The sequence below is a fragment of the Alnus glutinosa genome, chromosome 3 (genome assembly GCF_958979055.1).
Source record: "Alnus glutinosa chromosome 3, dhAlnGlut1.1, whole genome shotgun sequence".
In the NCBI taxonomy this organism is placed as follows: Eukaryota; Viridiplantae; Streptophyta; class Magnoliopsida; order Fagales; family Betulaceae; genus Alnus; species Alnus glutinosa.
In genome coordinates this window covers 16,074,754-16,090,830 of record NC_084888.1, presented here as the reverse complement: position 1 = coordinate 16,090,830, position 16,077 = coordinate 16,074,754, and the positions used below count along the sequence as shown (strand labels likewise).

The 16,077-nt window shown below is 37.3% G+C and overlaps 1 long non-coding RNA gene across 1 annotated transcript; it reads left to right on the top strand.

Moving 5' to 3' along the window:
• The first annotated feature begins 5,155 nt into the window (after positions 1–5,155).
• On the top strand, positions 5,156–6,063 carry LOC133862770 (uncharacterized). The gene is made up of 2 exons (XR_009899282.1): positions 5,156–5,187; positions 5,801–6,063. It is a non-coding gene; the product is annotated as an uncharacterized LOC133862770 (long non-coding RNA).
• Positions 6,064–16,077: the final 10,014 nt, after the last annotated feature.

The following is a 16,077-nucleotide window of genomic DNA, read 5'->3' as shown; positions in this document are numbered from 1 at the left end:
AAAGATTTCTCAGCCAAATTTTCAAAAAATCCTGTCGCACAGTTGTCTGTCCAGACGGTCCATGCCCACTGTCCGGACGGCGCCCAGCTATATTTTGCCTGACGCTCATTTGAGCCCCCAGCCTATAAATAGAGGCCCCTGGGCATTGAGAACTACAAGAATTCGGTATTGAATTCCACAACTGCTTAGAGACTTGATATTTTCTCTGAAGCTATTGCAAGTGTGCTGTTGCTACGCTACATCTGAAGTCTATCTTAGAGGTTGGCTCTAAGGTAAAGGATTCTATTGAAGACCTCTTCAGGTAGGAGACCTAGCTGGGAAGCATTCGTGTTGGGTTACACGTTAAAGAGCAAGGTACGACCAATGCATCGGGTACATGTGAGTGTTACTATCTTGTATCTAGCTTTGTCTTCTGAATAGTGAAATTCCTGGGTTTGGCTGCCCCGAAGTGGTTTTTCTCTTGATTGAGTTTCCACTTTGTCAACAAAAATCTCTGTGTCTTTTACTTTCCGCTGTGCTTATTTTTTTTGACACTTCGCGCACACACTTGTTATTTTAGAAGTCAAATTCAATTTTCAGTATGTTTTGCAGTAGTGGGAGTTCAACACGTCCAAGTAGTGGTGTAAACGAAATGAGCTACTTGTGAGCTTACTCGAGATCGGGTCAAATACGAAATCAAACTCGATTATTAAACGATGCAAACTCGTATAAACTAGGCTCGACTCGATTAAAGCTCGTGAACCCATATATATATATATATATATATATATATATATATATATATATATATATTAAAAATAAGTTATATATTAATTTGTTAATATATAAATTATTTTTATAATATAGTATATTAATAAACAATATACTATATGTAAGCATAAATTAAGTAACAAATAAAATGCTCAGTAAATATTGATTGGTTCTAATTGTTTGGTTATTTCAATATGTATATAAAATAGTAAAAGTGAATAATATCAATACTAAATTAATCACTTAATCATATGATACAATGACAATTCAGATACTTAATCATATGATTCATATTATATTATTCATGTAATATAATAAGACTATATGATCATATAATAATATAATATTGTGGCATATGACATGTAGTCATTGATTCACTATATCTAATGTTATTTATTATTGGTATATTTTGGTAAACAAAAGACCACATCAAATATCTTCAGGAGATTGTTTGACTTGAAGACCCAAAAAATAATTTAATTCCTCAATCATACTCATATCAAATTCTTGCTTTATTTCATTTGAAAATTGATGATCTCGAGAACCAACTGTGGTACCAAAAATGATATCATCTACATAAATTTGTGCAATAAGCTTGTTCTCACGTTGGCTCCGAATGAACAGAGCTCGGTCAACATAGCCTCTTGTAAAGCCTCGTGCCAAAAGATAAGTTGTAAGACATTCATTCCATGCTCGTGGGGCTTGCTTGAGACCATACAGTGCTTTCTTCAGTTTGTAAACATGCTGAGGATGATGAGGATCTTGAAATCCTTTGGGTTGTTCTACATAAACTTCTACTGGAAGTATACCGTTCAAGAAAGCATTTTTAACATCCATCTGATAAAGCTTGAACCTGAGATGACATGCAATGGATAGCAGAATTTTGACGGACTATAGACAAGCCACAGGAGCAAAGGTTTCATCAAAATCCACGCCCTCTATTTGTGTGTACCCTTGAGCAACAAGGCGAGCCTTGTTCCGAACAACTGTGACATATTCATCAGACTTGCTCATGAATATCGATTTTGTGACAATAATATTGTGATCCAGAGGCTAGGGAATAAGAGACCATACATCATTCCGAGTAAACTGATGTAATTCATCATGCATAGCAGCAATCCAACTTTCATCTTGTAAAGCTTCTTCTACTTTATTGGGCTCAAACTGAGAGAGATAACAGTTATAAGAGACTTGATTTACCACTCTATTTCTCAGTCGAAGACCTTCATTGACATCTCCAAGAAGCTGCTTGTAAGGATGATTCCGTTTGACACGTGAAGATGGTTCTTTGGGAAGATTTGCAGCATCAAGTTCATCTTGAGAGAGATAAAGTCCCTAGTTGGATTTGGATTAGATGGCTTCTTGAGGAGGAGTGATCTGCTCATCTTGAGGTGGAGGAGGAGGCTTGACTATAACATCATTGGATGAATCCAAGGGTCTGTCGATAGGCTGGAAGTGCTCCCCTTTACTAGAAGAACCAGTTACTTCATCATCAATCACAACATTGATTGATTCCATGACAGTGGCAATCCTCTTGTCGAACACTCTACAGGCACGGCTGGTAAAGGAGTAGCCTAGGAAGATTCCTTTATCACTCTTAGCATCAAACTTGCCTAAATTTTCTCGGTCTTGAAGAATGTAGCATGTGCTTCCGAATACCCAAAAATACTTAACTGTCGGCTTCTTTCCCCTCCACAATTCATATGGAGTATTGTCAGCCTAGGCCTTAGATAGACTCGATTGATGATGTGGCAGACAATGTTGACAGATTCTCTTCAAAAGTATTGAGCTAAGTCCTTGGCATTGATCATGACCCGAGCCATGAATCACCTTATTTTTTCGTTCCACTACACCATTCTGTTGGGGATTGATAGGAGAAGAAAATTCATGTTTAATACCATGTTGATTGCAAAATTTCTCAAAGCTGGAATTCTCAAATTCTCTTACATAATTACTACGGATTCTCATGATAGAGCAGTTTTACTTAATCTAAATTTTCTTGAACAATTTTTGAGCTTAATTAAATGCATCTGATTTCCCCCGAAGAAGAAGAATCCAAGTGTAATGGGAATAGTCATCCACAATAACTAAGATCTATTTCCTTCCACCCAAATTGGCTGTTCTTGTAAGACCCATGAGATCCATATGAAGAAGTTCTAGATTTCTAGAAGTGAGAATACCTAAAGTCTTCTTGTGTGATGCCCGAGTTTGCTTCCTCAATTGACATGGTCCACAAATTCCCTTCTCAATTCTATCTATCTTGGGTAAGCCCTTGATAGCTTCTTTCTTGGCAATCTTGATCAAATCACTGTAGTTCAAGTGCCCCAACCGCTAATGCCAAAGCTCACCATTATCAATTGTTGCCTTTTTGCATGTGATTTGAGGATCTGATGTAAGGACAGATAGATCATAGTAGTTATCCATTGTTTTTTCTCCTCCCATCAGCCACTTATAGTTACAATAAAAGATATTGCATTCTTTCTTTGAGAATTGCACCACAAGATCATTGTCACAGAATTGACTGATGCTGAGTAAGTTTGCTTTGATTCCTTCCACATACAGTGCTTCTTGAGAAGCAGGAAATCTAGGAATTTCAATGATGTCTTTCCCTATGACCTTGGATTGACTGCCATCTCCATTGGTGATCTTTCCACCTCTGCCTTCCTTAAGCTCCTTAAAGAGAGTCTTATCTCCTGTCATATGTTTAGAGCATCTACTATCCAAATACCACAAACAAGTATCGAGCATATTTAAAACAGTATGAAGAACTAAGCAAATGTGATCTTCTTTTTTAACCTAAACTTGTTTATCCTTGGTATTTTTCTTATCACATTTATTAATCAACATGACATAGTTTTTTCCATCAGCAAAAAGAGCCACCAATTTTTCACTTATGATTTTGACTTGTTCACTTAGTTCTTTTAATTGATTTTCAATCCCTAGTTCAACTTTCCTAGGAATATGTTGTTTACCCCAAGGTTTTTGAGAATTGATTTGAAAACAATATGGTTGAGTATGTGTAATACCCGGGAAAGACACCCTACTTAAGTTATTAAGATATGTGCATGAGTACAAGGCTTAAGAATTGTTATATAGTCTAATAAAAATTATGTATTTATGCATGTAAAGAAATAAATCAGTAAAGTTGAAATCGATCGAGCGACTTTCTGGTCGATCGAGCGATTATAGGTCGATGTCGATCGATCGACTAAGTTTTGTTCGAGCGATTTTATCCAGTGCGACGCAGCTTACGGGTAAACAGCAGAGAAGTGATTTTCTACCTTTGATTTTGAACCCATTGCTTATGGACGGCTCTAAATGATTGAAACTTATTTAGTTAGCCTAAGTTAGCTTAGTTTGGTTGAAATTGAACTAGATATGGTGGTACAACTTAATCATGACACTAGATATGGAAGAAAATCTAATCTTGGATATTAGATGATCTTGCATGGATATTTCTCTCTCTTGCTGTCAAAGATCCGACCATTGGAAGAATTTGTGCTGAATTGATCTTAGCCATTCGAAGTTATTATATATAGCATGCATGGGACATAAAAAACCAGCCTAAGCTCTCCCCATACCACTCACGTAAGCTCCTCTTTCCTTCACTGTTTTGGTGCTGAATCTCCCATGGAAAATCTCTCTCATTCTTCTGTGAAAGCTAGCACTTATAGCCAGAAATGAAGCCTTAAATCTCCTCTTGTTTCTCAACAAAACATCAGAAATCATCATCTGAAATCTCCCTCTGATTCTAGCTCAAAAACCAGCAACTACCAACTCATTTCAAGCATTTTGTTTTGGAGTTAGATCCCTTCCTTCTATCCAACCTGTTGGGTGTGAATTTTGGTAAGTAAATCTTCCTTTCTACTCTCTAAAATTTAGTAGGTGTTCCCTAGGATCATGGGTAGTTTCTCCTCTTAAAAGAATTACACTCATGAAGCTTTAAACAAGCAAGATAGTAGCTTTGCTTTAATACTTTTGTGTGGGAATGAGTTGTTGAAATATAGGAGTTTTGATTAATGAAAAGGAATGTATGAAGTGAAGGTGTGTGTGTGTTGTATGCTGGAATTCCCTGCATGAATGAGAATATTAAAGTATAAACTTAGTAAGTAAGTGTATATGGGTATATGGCTAATGTGTGTGTGTGTAGAAAGTATTATTTTGGCTACATATGGGTATGAATGGGAGTTATATGTATATACTAGTTGGAGTTAATGGCTAGTAAAAGAGGATGTCTTAGTTTCATTATTCAATAACCTAAGATGGCATTCAATATCTTGATTAAGAGAACCAAAAACGGAAGTATTAGGACAACGGTTAAAATGATACTTTAAGGATAAATATAGTAAACATATTGTAGCATCTTTTCACTAATTTAGTATTACTATATGATTGGAATTATGCAGTTATAGAGAAAGACTTTTGGAGCAGAAACTAGTAAGTATCTCTATACTTACTGAGGACGAAGCTGGTTGACTTTTCCTATAATATTATGTTTTCTGCTTTATTTACTTGTTTGCGCATGTGATTTTGCATATTTTATTATTTTTAATAACCTGTCTAATAACAAGCTATTGGATCAAGATCCACGGTGGGTATGCGAAGCTTCACATGAGTTCCAAGGTTCTCAGTGAATGAGGAGGTACCTAAAAAGAATAATAAATACAAAAACTGGTGTACCAAGGTCACCAGGGAAACCAAGGTTTCCAGGAACCAAGGCTCCCAAAGATTATAATTAAAAGTTAAGTGAGGAAACCAAGGTTTCAAATAACACGCTAACCGTGCCAAGGCCAACAGAGTAGTGGAAAAAGGGAAATACCTAAAACTCTACACTTAAAACTGTCATTGCCTTATGATTACGTTTATGTTCACTTTATGTCTATGATTCACGATCATAGATTATATTTTGTATATACATGTGATTATATGGCCATTGCATCGTGTTGCATTAATTAAATAAATCAGCACTCATATTATTATTGGAAACAGCGGACTCACTTTAGTGTTTATGTTGTTTTCTTCTCTTTATATGGTATTTGTAATGGTTCAGGCTATGAAGAAGAAGAGGATTATCAGGACTATCCCGACACATAGATGGTTCCTAGTTCAGTTTTTGTAAGGCTGGATAGCCTACCTTTTGGGACTACCCTGTTGTAGTTCATTAGCCTAACTTAAGACAGTACTTATAATTCTCTAGTTATATGTAGATATTTGACTTGTATAATTATCTAGCCCGGTGAGGCATGACTGGTATTACTGTTTGTATAATTATGCTGACTGGCTTATTATATATTTTGAGGTATTTCAGTAGTAGCTCTGAGGTGTCAACCTATTCCCAATTTATATTACATTTATTCCGTTGCCAATAATTACCTCTGATAAGTTAGTAATGTCTTGTGAAAATTCGAAAAATTTTCACTTACGCTTTTTGTAAAAGCGGGGTGTTACAGTATGACCAATGATACCAATGAATCTAGACTTAGATTGCTTCTCGACAAGGATTTTAGATTCAACTTTTACATGATCATGCAAACTGACATTTTTTTCTTCATCCACATAATCCATATGAGTCTTATTATCAGATATTCTAGGCTTAATAAACATGGTTCTAGAAGTAGAAGCAATATGTGAAGAAAAGGTAGTAAATTTATTAAAACCCAATCCAGATTTGTCAAAACAGCATTTTTGATCACTTAGCATTTGAACGAGTTTATTATTAGAGATTTTTTTTTTCAGATGACTCTTTGATTCATTCAATTCATCGTCCAGAGACTAAACCTTTTCAATCAATATGATTCTTTCAGTTTTGAATTCTTTAAGCCTTTTCATATTTTGTTTGTTTAGATCTCTTAATTCAGAATAATTACAAACAAATTATTGTAAGTACTCTGGAGCTCATCTCTTTCTTTTGATCCACTATTTATAGAATAATAGTAATTAGACATATTAAAAGGGTGTCTAAGATAACACTCAGGAAGTTAATCCAACTAGAGTGAATCCGCTCTAATACCAATTGAAAATAATTATAGACTCCAAACCAACCACAACCAAACAGATAACCAAATATGTAAAGCAGTAAAACAGTTTACATAGATATTTGGTTACGAAGTGGAAACTCCTTGAACCCAAAGAGAAAAATCACTACGGGGCAGCCAAACCCTAAAAAATCAACTATAACGAAGAAACAACGAATTACAAGAAGTTCGAACTCACAACCCTTTACAGTAGTCACTCTCTTGAATTATAACAAGCGACCCACTTGTCTGCTTCTCTCCCAGACCCTTCTGGAGAGTTCTTCTTCTTGATCTACCTTAACTGGAACTTCGCTCCAATTGGCTTCAATGGTTGACGGTTGAACAAACAAGCAACACTCTAAGAGAGATAAATAATTCTTTTTAAGCCTAAAAACCTTCTCTTAGCACAAGGAATTCTCTATATGAATTCTTAAACAAAGACTGACTAGAAGCCCCTTTAAATAGGCTTTAGAAACCCTAAAACAAGTCAAGAATGGATATCTAGGCGGCGGTGTCCAAACAGGCTAACGCGTGTTTGAAAACTAAACGGAAAGAAAAACTTTCCGTGAAGCGTGTCTGGGCAGGTAGCCCTAGTGTCTGGACCATTGCATGAAAAGTACTTCTCGGGAAGTTGTGTTCGCTGGAGTGTCCGTACACCTTAGAGAACAGGCACTCTCGGGAACTTACATCCGCTGACCTGTCCGGAAACTATGCAAAACATAAGCTATCTGGAAGTTGAGTCTACTGGCTGTTCAAACATCTTGCAGAACATGAGCTATTTGTGGGTGGCGTCCAGACACTGAAGAAAGAACATGATTTCTGAATGCTCTGAATGCCACTTTCTTCAACAAGTAACTAACCTTTTGTCACATGAATGTAGCTAATATAAAAAACTAACAATAAAGATAAATAAATAACACAATAGATACCTACTAATTAACTATTATTACGCCCATAATATCATCGGAGGAAATCCTCGAAGAAAGAGGATGATAAAAAAGAAAGCAAGCTTTTGGACAAGAAGGGCAGCCCAATTCGTAGTTCAGCCTCTAGAGGTGAAAATCTTCCAAATATTTTTAATAATAAATGTTTTATGTTGATGAAACCGATAATATTTAGTGGAAAGGATCCTCCTTTTGATTAGATTGTCAATAAGTAGTATGTTGTATTTCCTGTATTTCCTTTCTTTTAAGTCATTGGCTTGCCATGGCATTAGTTTTGTAATTCCTTTTCAAGTATCTATTGAAAAATAAATATGACTTCTAAACAACTAAGAGTGTGTTCATGTACAACAAAATATCTTAAATGTGAAAAATAAAAGAGACAAGATAATTGTTGACGAAGTGGAAACTCTGTGAAGAGAAAAACCACTCCGGGGCAGCCAAACCCAAAAAATCCACTATCCAAAGACAAAGCAAGTTACAAAAGCACTTGTACTCACAAAATCCATTGTAGTAGTCATACCTTTAACTATAACACGAAGCCCATCGTGAGCGCTTCCCAACCAAGTCTCTTACTTGATTAGGTCTTTGATGGATTCATTTACCTTAGGGTCGACCCCCCCTAAGATAGACTTCACACGAACAGTGGTAGCACACACCGGCAACGGCTTGAGAGCTAGCGGATCTTCAATTCTCCCTAAACACCCTCTCTAAGCACTATGGAATTCAAAACTGAATTCTTACAAATAACAAACCTAGAGCCCTCTTTATATAGGCTTTAGAAAACCTAATTCTAGACAAATTCAAACTCTGGATATAGAGCGTCCGGACGGAAGATAGCCTCGTCCGGACGGTCTTCTGCGACCGCCTTTCCAGAATAGTGCAATTCTTTCCATAACAGGTCCATGTCCGGACGCCTTGGCCTAGCGTTCGGACGATCTTCGCTATAACTCTTGTCCGTGCTTGTAAAGGAAACCCAGAATAATTCTGGAATGCTGGAAAGCGTCCGGACAAGTTGCCATGTCGTCCAGACGTCTTGCAGAAACTTTCCAAATAAGTGTCGACTGAAATCCAACTCCGAGTAGAAATTGAAGAAGCTTAACCTAGCGTTCGGACGGTGTTGCCCTTATGTTCGGAAGTCTTCGTCGCTGAAGCTTCTAGACACTGTAGAGCATCCGAACGTCTTCAAAGGCTCGTCCAGACGGTTGCATAGGAACCGGCTAGCTGACTTTGAATTTTGCATGGAATCTTCATGAACATCTTCTAGAAACTTGTGACAAGACACGAAGGCTTGAAAATAAACACTGTCCATAAAATTTGAAGATTCTAAAAAAGACCGATAATCCTGTTTAAATAGCAACTATTACATAAAGTGTTTTTGTCATCCAGAATGTAGCCAACAGAAAATACTAATATCTAAAAAAAAAAAAAAAATCGATAATATTTTTGTTGGCCTCACCACATATGGGATGGAAGAGGGGATCTGTTGACATCAATGTTTTCTTTCATTTGTGTTATCTTGTGATTGGCTGCATTTTGTTTGACAAAATCACTTTTATGTAATATTGCTACATTATCAAGGATTCCATTTATTTCAGAGTCTTCATTTCATAAAAAATGTTTCAAGATGCTCAAAGAAGATTCTGTGCAGATTCCAAGTCAGAGAAGTTGGATCCAAGCTTCCATCCAGACGGCCTAGTCATGCATCCTAGTGCCCTTCAGTATCCAGAAGTTTCGAACAGCTCAAGGTTGCATCCGTCCGGACGCCCATCATAGTTCGACAAGAAATCGGATTTCCTTCTCAGACACAGATATGGGAAGACAGCTGCATCTGTCCAAACGACAGGGCAACACCGTCTGGACACTATCCTTGATAAGGCATGACATGGAGAAGAATTGCAACCATCCAGACGCGCTCCTTATTATGGTATTTACGTGTAGCAGAGGCGCAACCGTCCGAACACTAGGGCAACACCGTCCAGACGCAACCTTAATATGGTATTGCCTGAAGCACGTTATGGAAAGCTGATTGCACAGTTGTTCGTCCAGATGGCCTCAGTTTGCGTCCAGACACCGCCTAGAGAAAACCGAATCAATGTCGATTTAGGTCTTCTATAGCCTATAAATAGAGGCCTCTAGGCATGTATTTTTTTTATATAGAATTTGGTATTAAATTCTTTATAGAATTTGGTATTGAATTCTTCATAGCTTAAAGAGTATATTTTAGGAAGAAGTTGTGAAGATCCGCTAGCTCTCAAGCCATTGCCATTGTGTGCTGTTGCTGTGCTCGTTGTTGAAGTCTATCTTAGAGAGGAACCTTAAGGTAAAGGAATCCATATAAGATCCCTTCAAGTAGGAGACTTGGCTGGGAGGCGTTCACGTTGGGTTACGTGTCAGAGTGCTAGATACGATTGGTGCATCGGGTATGTGAGTGTTACTGTCTATGTACTAACTTTGTCTTTTGATATTGTATTTCCTAGGTTTGGTTGCTCCAGAGTGGTTTTTCTCTTAATTGAGTTTCCACTTCGTTAACAAAATAATTGTGTTATTTAAATTTCGGATTTACATTATTTTGTTACGCATTGCACACGCACATGGTTAAATTAGAAGTTGAAAAATAAATATGACTTCTAAATAACCAAGTGTGTGTTCGTGTGCAACAAAATATCTAAAGTGCGGAAAATAAAAGGCAAGATATTTGTTGACGAAGTGGAAACTCTGTGAAGAGAAAAACCATTCTAGGGCAGCCAAACCCAGGAAATCTACTATCCAAAGACAAAGCAAGTTACAAAGCACTCGTACTCACAAAACCCATTGTAGTAGTCATACCTTTAACTATAACACGAAGCCCATCATGAACGCTTCCCAACCAAGTCTTCTACTTGGAGGGATCTTTGATGGAATCCTTTACCTTTGGGCCGACCCCTAAGATAGACTTCACACGAACAAGGAGCACATACCGGCAACGACTTGAGAGCTAGCGGATCTTCAATTCTCCCTAAACACCCTCTCAAAGCTAAGAGAATTCAATATCGAATTCTATACATAATACATACCTAGAGCCATCTGTATATAGGCTTTACAAACCCTTTTTCAACTCAAATTTGGAGTCTCTGGCACGCGCGTCCGGACGGCAGTCTTCGGCGTCCAGACGGTCAACTGTTTCCACGTCTGAAAAGGAATTATGAAATTTCTTGAATTTCTAGCGGCCGTACGGAATCTACTCTATTTCCGTCAAGATCGTGGGCTGTCTGGACATTTCTATTTACTATCCAGATGTTCAAGTTGTAGGATTTTTTTCTTAGCTTTCCAACTATACCAATTTCATCTCAATCCGACATTGGAGCAGAGAGTTATGATAAAAACACTGAGATGTGTGCAGAAATCTTCCTGGAAACCTGAAAAGCGTCCGGACGGTTGCTGTTTCCCAATCCGTGTCTGAACATGAAATCCAATTTCTACTCGAATTCTGAATAGCTAGACCTAGCATCCAGACGGTGTTGCCCTGACGTCCAGACGTTCTTCAATGCAGAAACTTCTAGACACTGCGGGGCGTCCAGACACCTTCAAAGGCCCGTCCAGACTGTTGAACAGGAACCGACTGTTCTGACTTGGAAATTGCATGGAATCTTCATGGACATCTTCTTAGAAACTTGTGACCATACACACGGCATGAAATGAGACACTGTCCATATTACTTGAAGACTCTGAATAGAACCGATAATCCTGTTAAAAAGCAACCGTTAGATAAAGTGTTTTTGTCAACCAGAATGTTGCCAATATAAAATACTAACAAACTCCCCCTTTGGTCATTTTGGAATAAAAAACACTTGACCGGTTTGGAAATATATTCTTGGTCCAAAACAAAAAATACTCCCCCTTTTTGTCTTAAAACGACAAAGGGTAAACAGATTATAAGAGAAAACCACAATTACTAAAATTCAAAACAACAAGAATAATAGTAAAGTGTCTCATCAAAAGCTCAAATCAACATAAAAGAAAACGAAAACTTCAAGATATCACATTTCCTGAATTTGAGCCACTTTGGCTTCTTGCTCCTGAAGCCGGGAAACCATAGACTGAAAATTTTCTGTCACTTGAGTCTTCTAGCCCGAAACTGATCATCCGCAGAAAGAAATCCTCTATACAAGTGGTCTGCAAGATGATAAAGAAGATTCACCACTGAATCTCTAGCTGGTGTAGATCTAGAGGAAAAGGTTACGGAAGACTCTATATGAGCAGAGGGAATGAGCTCATCTAAAATTTGAGATCTCTGGAACATATGATTTCAACACTGGTCTGTTTTCCAAAGAGTACTCTATCTGACACTATGCTGGAAGCCACTGGACAACATATTCCTGAAAATATTAAAACAGAAATATATCCAAAAATAACACCACAATGAAACCAAATGAAAATAAATATTAGATCCTGTTAGTTTCAAACAGAATGTGGTATTATGATGGCTATCAATTGGACGCATAAAGAAATAAAAAAGTAGATATATCAATCCAAATGGCACATATTAGTAATATCCATCCAGCATAAAGAATGAAAAAGATATACATGCACAATCTCTCAAATCATAATCAATTAAAGATTCCAATATTCTAAAAAGAACCAAAGCTTAAGAGAATAAGGAAAGTCAAAGGAAATACCTAGGAATGAGAAAAGATGTGCATAGAATGCCAAAATCTCGAGATCATTTCGAGAGAAAACACTTACAACACAACATGATAGAACAGACAAAAAGTAATGTGTATGTTTGGCAAAGAAAGCAAAAAGCTCACGTCCAGACGTGGTACATACTCGTCCGGACAGCATGCTGTTAAATAAGAGATCGACAGAGCCAAGCGCGCCTAGACGCAAGAACATGTTCGTCCGGACGATTCACACTAGAAGCTGAAAAACAGAGGGAAATATGCAGAAAAAAAAAATTTCCTAATGTTAGCTTCAGAACACGCATGTATAAATAACTGATAAAACAGTCAAATAGTGTTTCAAAAATATACCAAGATATAATTGAGAGTTAAGAGTCAATAAGAACAAAAATTTCCCTACAGATAGAAATTTTTCAATAGTAAACTTAACTCATGCAATGCGTGTGTGTGTGAAAGTTTTCTCAATAAGGTATGAAGTTCACTGATATGACTTAAAACAACTGGATTTTCTAAATAAGAGAGAAAATCAATGGTAGATCAGTCAAAAGTCAAACCTTATTTTACTAGGGCTTAGCCACCCTCATCTGATACACTCCTCCTAAGCTGCATCACTTTTCTTTTACTTCGTCCTTTAGTGACCGTCTATTTTTGCAATGATTTGGTCACTGACTGTTTCTATAGGGACAAGTTCAAGAACAAATTTATAGCACAAAAGTAGTGGATCTTTTTATTTATCCATATTTATTTAGTTTTGAATGCTTTTTATCACTTGGTGCTGCAACCTAGAAAGAATGCCATAATTTATGGGTTCTAGGTTCAACTTGCGAGTTGATTAATTTGACCATCTTAGCAAAAACAAATCTCTCTCATTAGAATTTTCAGAAGCTAAAAGTCAGAGAAAAGAAATGTACCTTAGGGGAGCTTTGGATAGTGCATAATTTTTCATCGCATGAGAAAAGCAACTATCTAGCATTAAAATGCACAAGAAAACTTAGCAGATATCAGACATAAACTCTCAATCATATATAAGCATATTCAATTAATGCACAATGAACTAAGATATCAGGCAAAAACACATACAATATCTGAAAAGCTATCAAAAAAAATAAAAATTCTGCATCTTCTCCCCCAATATATATATATTTTTTTTGAAAACAATAAAATAGAAAAACAACAAGGACATGATTACACAGAGAGGAAGACAGTTTAGTCCAAGCATGTAAGATAAGAGCAAACCTGACCTCAGGGAGAGAGGTTTGACTATACCAAGACAGAAAAGTAGTGACATGCTTTCTCTGATCCCTAGAACGTACCTACAAAAAATTCTCAAAGCAACCAAGAGAAAATCTAGGGATTTAAAAGGTGGTTCCTCAAACAGAATGCAAGGCAAAAAAATGATATATAAGATATGACAATCAATGCAATGCAAACATACCTGGTATGCACTAGGATTTAGGAACCAAAATTCTAAGCACGGTGAGACTACACCTAAACTAGGTGAGTTTACTCTCCCTCAAGGGATGAATGGTCTCATCCTTTCTAACCCAACCCTGGTGTACCTGTGGTAGATGTGATTGGGTATTGCTTATACTATCCATTCACCATAGCATCCCTTGTAACAAGCTTAGCAACCTTTCATAGGCATGGTTGCTATCGGGCTTTCGCGGCTTTTTCTTGTAATGCCTTCATGTGTTCTTCGGAACAGACCGCTGTTGTTGCCGCTGATACCATGGAACTTGATGTCCCGCCGAAGGTAGAGTACCTAATGTGGTCTTAGTAGGAAACTTCCTCTGAGCCTTCTTCTTCTGAGCTTGGAGTTGTGGACATTTGGGTCGGATGTGACCGGTGATGTCGCAATGATGACCGGTGGGTAGGCTTCTTTTGTTGGAATGCTGCTTGACTTTCTCTGCAGGAGTATGGTTAGCATTGTTACAAACAATATTTCCCTTACCTTTTATATGTCTCCTATGTGGAGGGACATATTTTGATTAGGAAGAATCTTCAACTTCAGTTTTCCTCAGAGCATCCTGCTTAATCCAAGGCCTATATGATATCAACAAATAACAATTTGGCCTAATATGACCAATCTTCCCACAATTATGACATTTAAGAATAAACTTACCTTGTATTCTTGATTCCTTGGAGTTAGGCATCACATGATTAGTTAAGCAAGAATTATTTAAACAAGATGTATCTTCTATCACAAGCTTAATATCAATAAAATCTAATTCAGAATCAAAAGCATGTGAAGTAGAAGTACTTAAATCATTAACAATTAAATCAGGCTTGTTAGAAATATATGTATGAATACAAAGCATGCTTTTCAAATTATTACTAGAGAATTTTTCCAAGAGATCCTCTGATTCTTTTAATTTATTCTCTAGTGCATCAACAATATCAAAAAGCATAGTATTCTCAGATTTCAAAGAGTCAATCAAAACATGTGATTCAAATAATTGTAAAATCAAAGACTCATTTTCTTGCTTAATCTTCTTGAGTTCTTTATTGGATTTTTTAAAGAGTTTACATATCAAAAGGGTATCTTTAGATAGATCATAAAAATCATCTTCAGAGAACTCAAGAAGATTTATGTTAGAAGAAGTCATGGATCACACTTAGGAAATAAATCCAAACACAAGTGTACCAACTCTGATACCAATTGAAAAATAAATATGACTTCTAAATAATCAAGTGTGTGTTTGTGTGCAATAAAATATCTAAAGTGCGGAAAATAAAAGAGACAAGATATTTGTTGACGAAGTGGAAACTCTGTGAAGAGAAAAACCATTCCAGGGTAGCCAAACCCAGGAAATCCACTATCCAAAGACAAAGCAAGTTACAAAGCACTCATACTCACAAACTCATTGTAGTAGTCATACCTTTAACTATAACACGAAGCCCATCGTGAACGCTTCCCAACCAAGTCTTCTACTTGAAGGGGTCTTTGATGAAATCCTTTACCTTAAGGCCAACTCCTAAGATAGACTTCACACGAACGATGAGCACACACCGGAAATGGCTTGAGAGCTAGCGGATCTTCAATTCTCCCTAAACACTCTCTCAAAGCTAAGAGAATTCAATACCGAATTCTGTACATAATACATGCCTAGAGCCCTCTTTATATAGGCTTTACAAACCCTTTTTCAACTCAAATTCGGAGTCTCTGGCACGCGCGTTCGGGCGGTAGTCTTGGGCATCCAGACGGTCAACTGTTTCCTCGTTTGAAAAGGAATTCCGAAATTTCTCAAATTTCTGGCGGCTGTCCGGACGCTACTCTCTTTCCGTCCGGAAGTTGAGCCGTCCGGAAGTTTCTATATACCATCTAGATATTTAAGTTGTAGGATTTTTTCTTAGCTTTCCAACGACACCAATTTCATCTCAATCCGATATTCTAGCAGAGAGTTATGATAAAAACACTGAGATGTGTGCAAAAATCTTCCTGGAAACCTAAAAAGCGTCCGGACGGTGTTGCCCTTCTGTCCGGACGGTTGCTGTTTCCGGATCCGTGTCTGAACATAAAATCCAATTTCTACTCGGATTCTGAATAGCTTGACCTAGCTTCCGGACGGTATTGCCCTAACGTCTGGACGTTCTTCAACGCTGAAGCTTCTAGACACTGCGGGGCGTCTGGACGCCTTCAAAGGCCCGTCCGGACGGTTGCACAGGAACCGACTGTTCTGAGTTGGAAATTGCATGGAATCTTTGTGGACA